Here is an 8974-nt window from a genome sequence, read left to right as displayed (position 1 = left end):
TCAGCGTTTTCTCTCTGGTTAGCTTTTATTCAGTAAGTTTAACTTTGGCTAAATGATCTTTCTTACTTTTATTTCCAGGCCTTTAAAGAACAAACACTTGAATTTTAAATAAGAGGTTTTTTTCTCCGTTATCGATTTATAACATAAGTGGATGTGGTTCAGTGCGACATCAATACTTCACACCTAAGAGTAAAAGAATCACCCAAGTGCTCGGTTAAGCAAAGCGCTGCCTCAGCACCGGGAACCTCGTCTCTGGAGTTTCAGCCTGACAGGAAACTTTTTCAACGCCGTCTCTGGAGGAAGGCTCACCTTGCACTGCTTTACCACAATGCATCATGGGAAATGGATACTAAGGCTAACATGTTCTTGTTACAACCAGTGTTGGGTGTAACGCATTACAAAGTAACACATTGGAGTACTTGAATTACGTTTTTGATGTAACGAGTAATCTAACGTGTTGGGTCGCCATTTAACTTCTCAGTTATTTAGTTATTTTTTTCAAAACCAATCCGTTATTCAGACAATTTATGTAATCCATAAACCAAACAGCAGTCTTTTCCAATCCGTTAGTGTGTGTGTATGTGTGTGTGTGTGTGTGTGAGTGAAAGTCCTACAAGCCCCGCCCCCGATAACCCACCCCCTCTGTTATTCCTGCTGTTATAAGAACGCGTAAGTGAGATAGGAATATTAGTAGGTGAGATAGGGGTGTTAGTAGGTGAGATAGGGGTATTAGTAGGTGAGATAGGGGTATTGGTAGGTGGAATAGGGGTATTAGTAGGTAAGATAGGGGTATTAGTAGGTGGAATAGGGGTATTAGTAGGTGGAATAGGGGTATTAGTAGGTGAGATAGGGGTATTAGTAGGTGAGATAGGGGTATTAGTAGGTGAGATAGGGGTATTAGTAGGTGAGATAAGGGTATTAGTAGGTGAGATGGGGTATTAGTAGGTGAGATGGGGGTATTAGTAGGTGAGATGGGGTATTAGTAGGTGAGATGGGGGTCTTAGGAGGTGACATAAGGGTATTAGTAAGTGAGATGGGGGTATTAGTAGGTGGAATAGGGGTATTAGTAGGTGAGATGGGGTATTAGTAGGTGAGATGGGGGTATTAGTAGGTGAGATGGGGTATTAGTAGGTGAGATAAGGGTATTAGTAGGTGAGATGGGGTATTAGTAGGTGAGATAAGGGTATTAGTAGGTGAGATAGGGGTATTAGTAGGTAAGATAAGGGTATTAGTAGGTGAGATGGGGGTATTAGTAGGTGGGATAGGGATATTAGTAGGTGAGATGGGGGTATTAGTAGGTAAGATGGGGGTATTAGAAGGTGAGATAAGGGGTATTAGTAGGTGAGATGGGGGTATTAGTAGGTGAGATGGGGTATTAGGAGGTGACATAAGGGTATTAGTAAGTGAGATGGGGGTATTAGTAAGTGAGATGGGGTATTAGTAGGTGAGATAGGGGTATTAGTAGGTGAGATGGGGGTATTAGAAGGTAAGATAAGGGGTATTAGTAGGTGAGATGGGGGTATTAGGAGGTGACATAAGGGTATTAGTAGGTGAGATAGGGGTATTAGTAGGTGAGATGGGGTATTAGTAGGTGAGATGGGGTATTAGGAGGTGACATAAGGGTATTAGTAGGTGAGATAGGGGTATTAGTAGGTGAGATGGGGTATTAGTAGGTGAGATGGGGGTATTAGGAGGTGACATAAGGGTATTAGTAAGTGAGATGGGGGTATAAGTAAGCGAGATGGGGGTATTTGTAGGTGAGATAGGGGTATTAGTAGGTGAGATGGGGGTATTAGAAGGTGAGATAATACCAGATACCAGGTATAGATAATATTACCAGGATAGCATTCTTTCACCTCAGAAATATTGCCAGAATAAGAAATTTATTGTCGCTAAACGACGCAGAAAAACTAGTTCATGCTTTTATCACCTCTAGGTTGGACTATTGTAATGCCTTACTGTCTGGTTGTTCAGCTAGATGCATAAATAAGCTTCAGCTAGTCCAGAATGCAGCAGCGAGAGTCCTCACTAGAACCAGAAGATATGAGCACATCACACCTATCTTATCTTCACTCCATTGGCTCCCTGTGAAATTTCGCATTGATTTTAAAATACTACTCTTGACATATAAAGCATTAAATGGTCTCGCGCCGCAGTACCTGAACGAACTGCTAGTGTCTTACGATCTGCCACGCCTACTTCGATCAAAGGATGCAGGCTGCTTGTCAGTACCGTGTATTATTAAAACTACAGCTGGGGGCGGAGCATTTCCTTACAAAGCCCCAAAGTTATGGAATAGTCTTCCAAATAGTGTTCGGGACTCAGACACAGTCTCAGTGTTTAAGTCCAGGCTAAAAACCTATTTATTTAGCCAAGCATTTTTATAAATAGATTAGCCTTAGGTAAAGGAGCAGATCTGGGGGACTCATGGACGTAGAGTATTATGGTGAACTGGTATGTTTGGATGCTGTCTTCCTCACTCTCATTGATCACTCAGGTTTGCTGACGGTGAGGTGATTGTTTGCTTTACATGTCAGGAAGCCCTCATGTTTGTGTTTTCTTCTGGCTCTCCCTTTTAGTTATGATGTCATAGTTAGTCCTGCCGGAGTCTCTGCTTGCACGCTACAGTTAATATACATTCACATTATACATTGTGTGACTGTGACCATACCTAACTGCCATCTCTCCTCTTCTTCTCTTTTCCCCCCTCTTTCTTTTTCCTCTCTCCTCCTGTCCCCCCCTTTCACTTTTTCTCTCTCTCTCTGTCGAGCTACACATGTCGTTCCTGAGCTGCCAGTGATCCAGACTCCCTCTGCCCTCCGGACCTGTCTGACCCATCCTGGTGCCCCGCTTCTGGCTGAAGATCTCGTCACATGGATGCCCCGTGTGTCTCTCTGGGACGCCTCTGGTGTCTGGGGATGATTCTCTCTACCTAGAAAATGGTTCTGGCCTTGACTGGTGTTGGCAACTGTTTCTCTGGGGACTTGACAGTTTGATAGTTCATGACTAGAACTTCTTACAAGTCTACCTGGGTCTTCAATAACTACCTGGACTCCATATTAACATCAATTAACATCAGCTATTATAGCTGAACTGCCTCCCACCCTACACACTGTATAAATGCAGATCATTTACTGCTTTCTGTTTCACCCAGATGAGGATGGGTTCCCTGTTGAGTCTGGTTCCTCTCAAGGTTTCTTCCTATTACCATCTCAGGGAGTTTTTCCTTGCCACTGTCGCCCTCGGCTTGCTCACCAGGGACAAACTGACCATTTTGATTTATACAAATTCACATTTCATACAAACTTAAATAATTCTTTTGATTATGTAAAGCTGCTTTGCGGCAATGAAAATTGCTAAAAGCGCTATACAAATAAAATTGAATTGAATTGAATTGAATAGATAAGGGGTATTAGTAGGTGAGATGGGGGTATTAGTAGGTGACATAAGGGTATTAGTAGGTGAGATAGGGGTATTAGTAAGTGAGATAGGGGTATTAGTAGGTGAGATAAGGGTATTAGTAGGTGAGATAGGGGTATTAGTAGGTGAGATGGGGGTATTAGTAGGTGACATAAGGGTATTAGTAGGTGAGATAGGGGTATTAGTAAGTGAGATAGGGGTATTAGTAGGTGAGATAGGGGTATTAGTAGGTGAGATAGGGGTATTAGTAGGTAAGATGGGGTATTAGTAGGTGAGATAAGGTTATTAGTAGGTGAGATAGGGATATTAGTAGGTGAGATAAGGGTATTAGTAGGTGAGATGGGGGTATTAGGAGGTGACATAAGGGTATTAGTAGGTGAGATAGGGGTATTAGTAAGTGAGATGGGGGTATTAGTAGGTGAGATAGGGGTATTAGTAGGTGAGATAGGGGTATTAGTAGGTGAGATAGGGGTATTAGTAGGTGAGATAAGGGTATTAGTAGGTGAGATAGGGATATTAGTAGGTGAGATAAGGGTATTAGTAGGTAAGATAGGGGTATTAGTAGGTGAGATGGTGGTATTAGTAGGTGAGATAGGGGTATTAGTAGTTAACAGATTATGGGCCAAACTTGACTGAGTGATGATGGTCGAATAATTATAAAGGTCTTGACTAAAACACAAAGAAGTTTTCAATGGAAAAGTACTCAAACTATTTGCTTTTATCAGAAAGTAACGCTGTAATGTAACTGATTATTTTTTTAAAGGCAGTAATTTTGTAATATAATAATTAGTTACTTTAAACACATCATCCAACACTAATTACAACACACATAAATACAATCTAACCACAAGACCTTCTCGTCACAGTCAAGCATCACATAAGAACCATAACAGATCTATCATGATCCAGAACCAAAGCTCATGAATTAAATCTCTAGTTTCAGCACCAAGCCTAGGGTTCTAATGTCAAAACAAAACCTTAATCAAGAATCAATGACCCTCCCTCAGAGGTCAGGGTTTTAATGTAAAGAAAAAAACCTCAGGTTTCAGGATCAATAACCAAGTGTTAGCATCAAGAACCACAAGCTGGTCTCAAAACCGCAGTTAACTGGTCACTGTGGAACAACTGTCAGCAGATGGTAAGAGACCAAGCAAACAAATAGTTCTCAAAGTCACTGTTATGGAAAGAGTAAACATGGATGAATGTATGAATCTGAATGACTTTGACAAGGGCCAGATTTTGATGTCTGGACGTCTGCGTGACAGCATCTCCAAAACAACAGGTCTTGTGGGGTGTTTCCTGTGTTTCAAGGTCTAGATTTAGGAACTTTATTATCATTGTCCAGACACAATCTTAGCAATCATGGTTGTCTTCACATAACTTTAGCAATGTAAGTGAGAAGCTGAACAGTATAACATCTAAACACAGTTAAAGATAGAAAGTAAGTAACAAAGCTATAAAAGGTAAAGGCGCAGTAAAGGTAGAATTGCAATGCGATGCTCTAGGCAGTGATCTGCTGGAAAACCTTGGGTTCTGCCATTCATGTGGATGTTACTCTGACATGTACCACCTACTCAAACATTGCTGCAGACCAAGTTACAACCATTAAAAGAGACGGTATCACTGATGGCACAGGAATCTTTCAGCAGGATACTGCACCCTGACACACTGCACACACTGTTCAGGAACAGTTTGAGGAAAATAAAAAAAAAGAGTTCGGGGTGCTGATTTGGCCTTAACTCGGTCCTTAAATATTTTTCCTTACTGAAATTTTATATTTTTCTTTTTATTTGAAACCCAAGAAGACTTCAAAACTAACAATAGAAGATGCAGGAGAGCCAAAGTTAAGACCATTCTAACCTTTTTTCTCCTTTGGGCTTATCTGAAGTCAGCCCAGAAGAATCGCTGCAGTAATGAAGGAAATGATCTTTGCATGGAGCAACATGAGTTCTTATACATAAAGAAATGGTTAACATTCAGCGTAAACATAAATGCCTTGAAGCCAGAGGCATGAATATGAGCGTATGCTTTTGCATTTACATAGTGGTACTATGTAAGAGAGAGGGTGGATAGTGCTTTCCTTGATGTTTCACATTTTGAAAAAGGGTTAGCATCACATGTCTCAGAGGGAGCACATCACAGCCTTCAGCTGGTAACTGTCACCTTAATAAGGACAAGTCTTTTAGATGAGTGGGAAATAATCTGACTAAATTAGGTGGAAATATCAGGGGAAAAAACATCAGTCAGGAAAATAACTACTTTTTAGTCAGACACTAATTTCCTATCTGCTCTCTAAACACTGTCATGGTTTACACTATTTCACAGGTAATTTTACTTTATTTATTTACTGCTTTATTTTTAACCCAGACTTGATGTTTTTCCCAGCAGCACTTCTGTCTCTTTAGGCATCTCGCTGGAAATGAGAGTGTGTTAATGAGCTGATGAGTTCAAGCGGCTGTGTGACGATTGTGTTAGTAATACACATCCGTAAATCAAAATGAATTGATATAGTTTTTGGGCAGTTTTGTTTTACATCGAGATTTATTTAGAATAATATTATATGTATATAGAAATGAAAACAGGTGGAACTTGCCTGATTTTTAAGGAGTAAGGACAGTTTGTGGGTTTAATCTAAAAGTTATATTTAACCTAATTGTATTCTAATACTACATATTTTATTCTCTAAAAGCATACGATGACTGTTATTTTACAGGAATCAGTCAAATAAATCTAAATTTATCTTTTTCCAGGAGAAAGATGGTAAGGAATTTTGTTGTAAAAATTAACACTTAATCTTTTATGTAATTGTGGTGTAATTAGTAAGAAAAACAGACTTTGGAAATCTTACCCCTCATGGGAGCTACACCTCATCACACACTGTTACAATAAATACGTTAATCAGCACAGTAACTGTTTTAAAAGAGAAGTGTTCCAAGTCATCCAAGTCTTCCTTAAAATGGGGTCAACACCTCGTCACACCCCAGGACGTGCCCAGCGGTAGTACTATCCTGCCACAGGTTGCCCCACATTGGCGTCTTAGCCACAAATAGCACTAGGGCATGTCACATCGTGGCCCAACCTGGCTTGGTAACTAATGGACTTGATGGAGGTTCTGGGGTAAATATTGATTTGTGAGAAAGATCAATGACATGTAATTTGAAATTTTAACATTGTTGAAAAACAAACATTAAAATTAATTGTGTAGCTGCTGCGATGTGAGCCCTCACAATATGAGCCAGTATTTGACACATCGACACCTGCTACATACAACTAATTGATCAAGTCATAGGGTATGTCTAACATTTGGAATTGAAATGAATACATTTGGAGCCATTTTGCTTTGTATGGTAGACAGAATGTTTATCCAACCGACCTACCTACCCACCCTGCCCATTCTACCTACCCAACCCAGGTTAACCTACCCAGGCTCCTTCAACCTCATCCCACCTTTCCCTCCAAGCCCTTTCCCACCCAGTACACTATATCAATCAACACAACCTACTCCATCATGTCCTCACCAACCGGACCCACCTAGGCCACTTCTCCCACCATCACCAGTCCACTCCAGTCCATTAAGTCCACTGTATTTATATCACCCACTGAAGAACTCATTGTCAATGAACCGACTTTTGTTTTATGGCTTGGTGCATTAGCATGCTGGATGTATTCAAGTAAATAGGCTGTGACATTCAAGCCATGATTGGCTATATTAAGTGCCATAAAACCATTTCCCACATCTTTATACCACAGGACAGGTTGGCTCCATGTGACTTTCAGCAAAAATTACGACTTCTTAGACCAGGATAGGTTTTTTAACCCTTCAACTGTCCAGTTTTGATTAGTCTGTGTCCAGGGTAGACTCTGCTTCCTGTTGTAGCCAAATTCTTTCTTATTCAATTCATTCTTGGTTGCTTTTCTACTTACCACAATATTGCAGAGTGGCTATCTGAGTAACTGTAGCCTTCCTGAGATACAGCATAATCCTTTACTTACATTATAACATTTGCGTTTGCATATTCATATATGTATTTTGTTGTGGCTTTTGGTGCAATCAGCTGTCACAAGGACATTAAGTTTGGATTTAAGGCAAGTAGAAGTCACTTTCCAATTAAAGGAATATTTATAATTTGGTTTGGGGCAATGAAAGGTCACAGAGATAATTATATTCATGTTCGGGGTGATTAAAATTGATGTATGTATTATTTTAGGCTCTTTGGGATTAGCAGTAAGCAGAGTATTTATGTTGATGTTTTGGGTTTAACATTATGTAACACATAATGCTTTCCACCTGTGCCTTGTTATCAAGTTCATTTATTGATGTCTTTTTGTGCTGGCAGGAGAGAGCAAGCCAAGCAAAGCAGCATGGACCCGAGAGAGTGTGTGGGTGTGTGCATGTGTGCGTGCAGCTACTGCCTCGCTAAAAAAATCGAAATAAAAAGTTAAGAGAATAAGAAATTAAATTCACTACCAAAACTCAAAGCCTTGTTCTGCTCCTTCAGTCCTCTAACCTGTTGGACTGGTGTCAAAACCTGGGATTAAATCAAGCCATGTCAAGCCTTTATTGTCACACTGCACAATGAAATTCTCTATTCTTCACCTATCCTAGGCTATTAAAAAGTTAGAGTGCAGGGACACTCATTATATGGCACCCTGGAGCAGACAGGGTTAAGGTCCATGTTCAAGGGCCCAACAGCTGCAACTCGCTTCCAAGCCCTGCTCCAGGTGCAGGATAGTGTTGCTCCAGACACAGAAACTGTGGCTAGTGGAGTGTCACTGTTAAAGATGGGGCCAGGTGGAACACAGGTCCGGTGCCAATGTGTTCAGCATTGCAAAAAAGAAAAAGTCTGTACAGTTCGCAAAAATAAGGCAGACTGTTTTAATGCAGAAAGTATAAACTGTAAAAGTGTGCAGCAAGTTGTGTAAATGTATTACAATGTCTTGCACACTCCTATCTTACTCATCCCTCATCCCCCCTCTTCTCTTTCCCTGTCCCTATGGTATGTCAATAGGGGGTCATTGTCCAAACCAAGCTCAGTGAACCCTTGTTTTGCCCTTTTCTCTCCCTTCATGTTCATCAATATTTTCTCCTATTGATTTAGTTTCTCCACTAACCCCCATCTCTCTCTCTCTCTCTCTCTCTCTCTCTCTTTCTCCACAGCTGAAACATTCAGTGACCATCAGGATTGTCAACGTGACAGGAAATCCAGGATTTCCCAGGGTGGGTGTGCCTATAGGGAAACAAGGACATTTCTCGGGTTCTCAACATCCAGATCCAATCAAGCAAAAATGTACCATGTGACTAAGTGAGTACAAAAGAAGGTACAGGCCTTGGGTCGAAATAAATTTAGGAAAGCTTGATTTAATGGAGGTCTTTGTAGAATGCAGAAATGAAGGTGAAAGGTACGATGGCCGTGAAGTGCAAAACAAATTAGCAAAACTGAAAACAAAATAAATTAAAAAACGAAATAACAAAACCAAAAACAAAACAACAAAACCCAAAACAAAATAACAAATTAAAAACCAAATTAACAAAACAGAGAACAAAAAAACTAAT

This window comes from Clarias gariepinus, chromosome 9 (assembly GCF_024256425.1).
Source record: "Clarias gariepinus isolate MV-2021 ecotype Netherlands chromosome 9, CGAR_prim_01v2, whole genome shotgun sequence".
In the NCBI taxonomy this organism is placed as follows: domain Eukaryota; kingdom Metazoa; phylum Chordata; class Actinopteri; order Siluriformes; family Clariidae; genus Clarias; species Clarias gariepinus.
The sequence above is the reverse complement of the archived record's forward strand: the minus strand, read 5'-3'. Positions refer to the sequence as shown.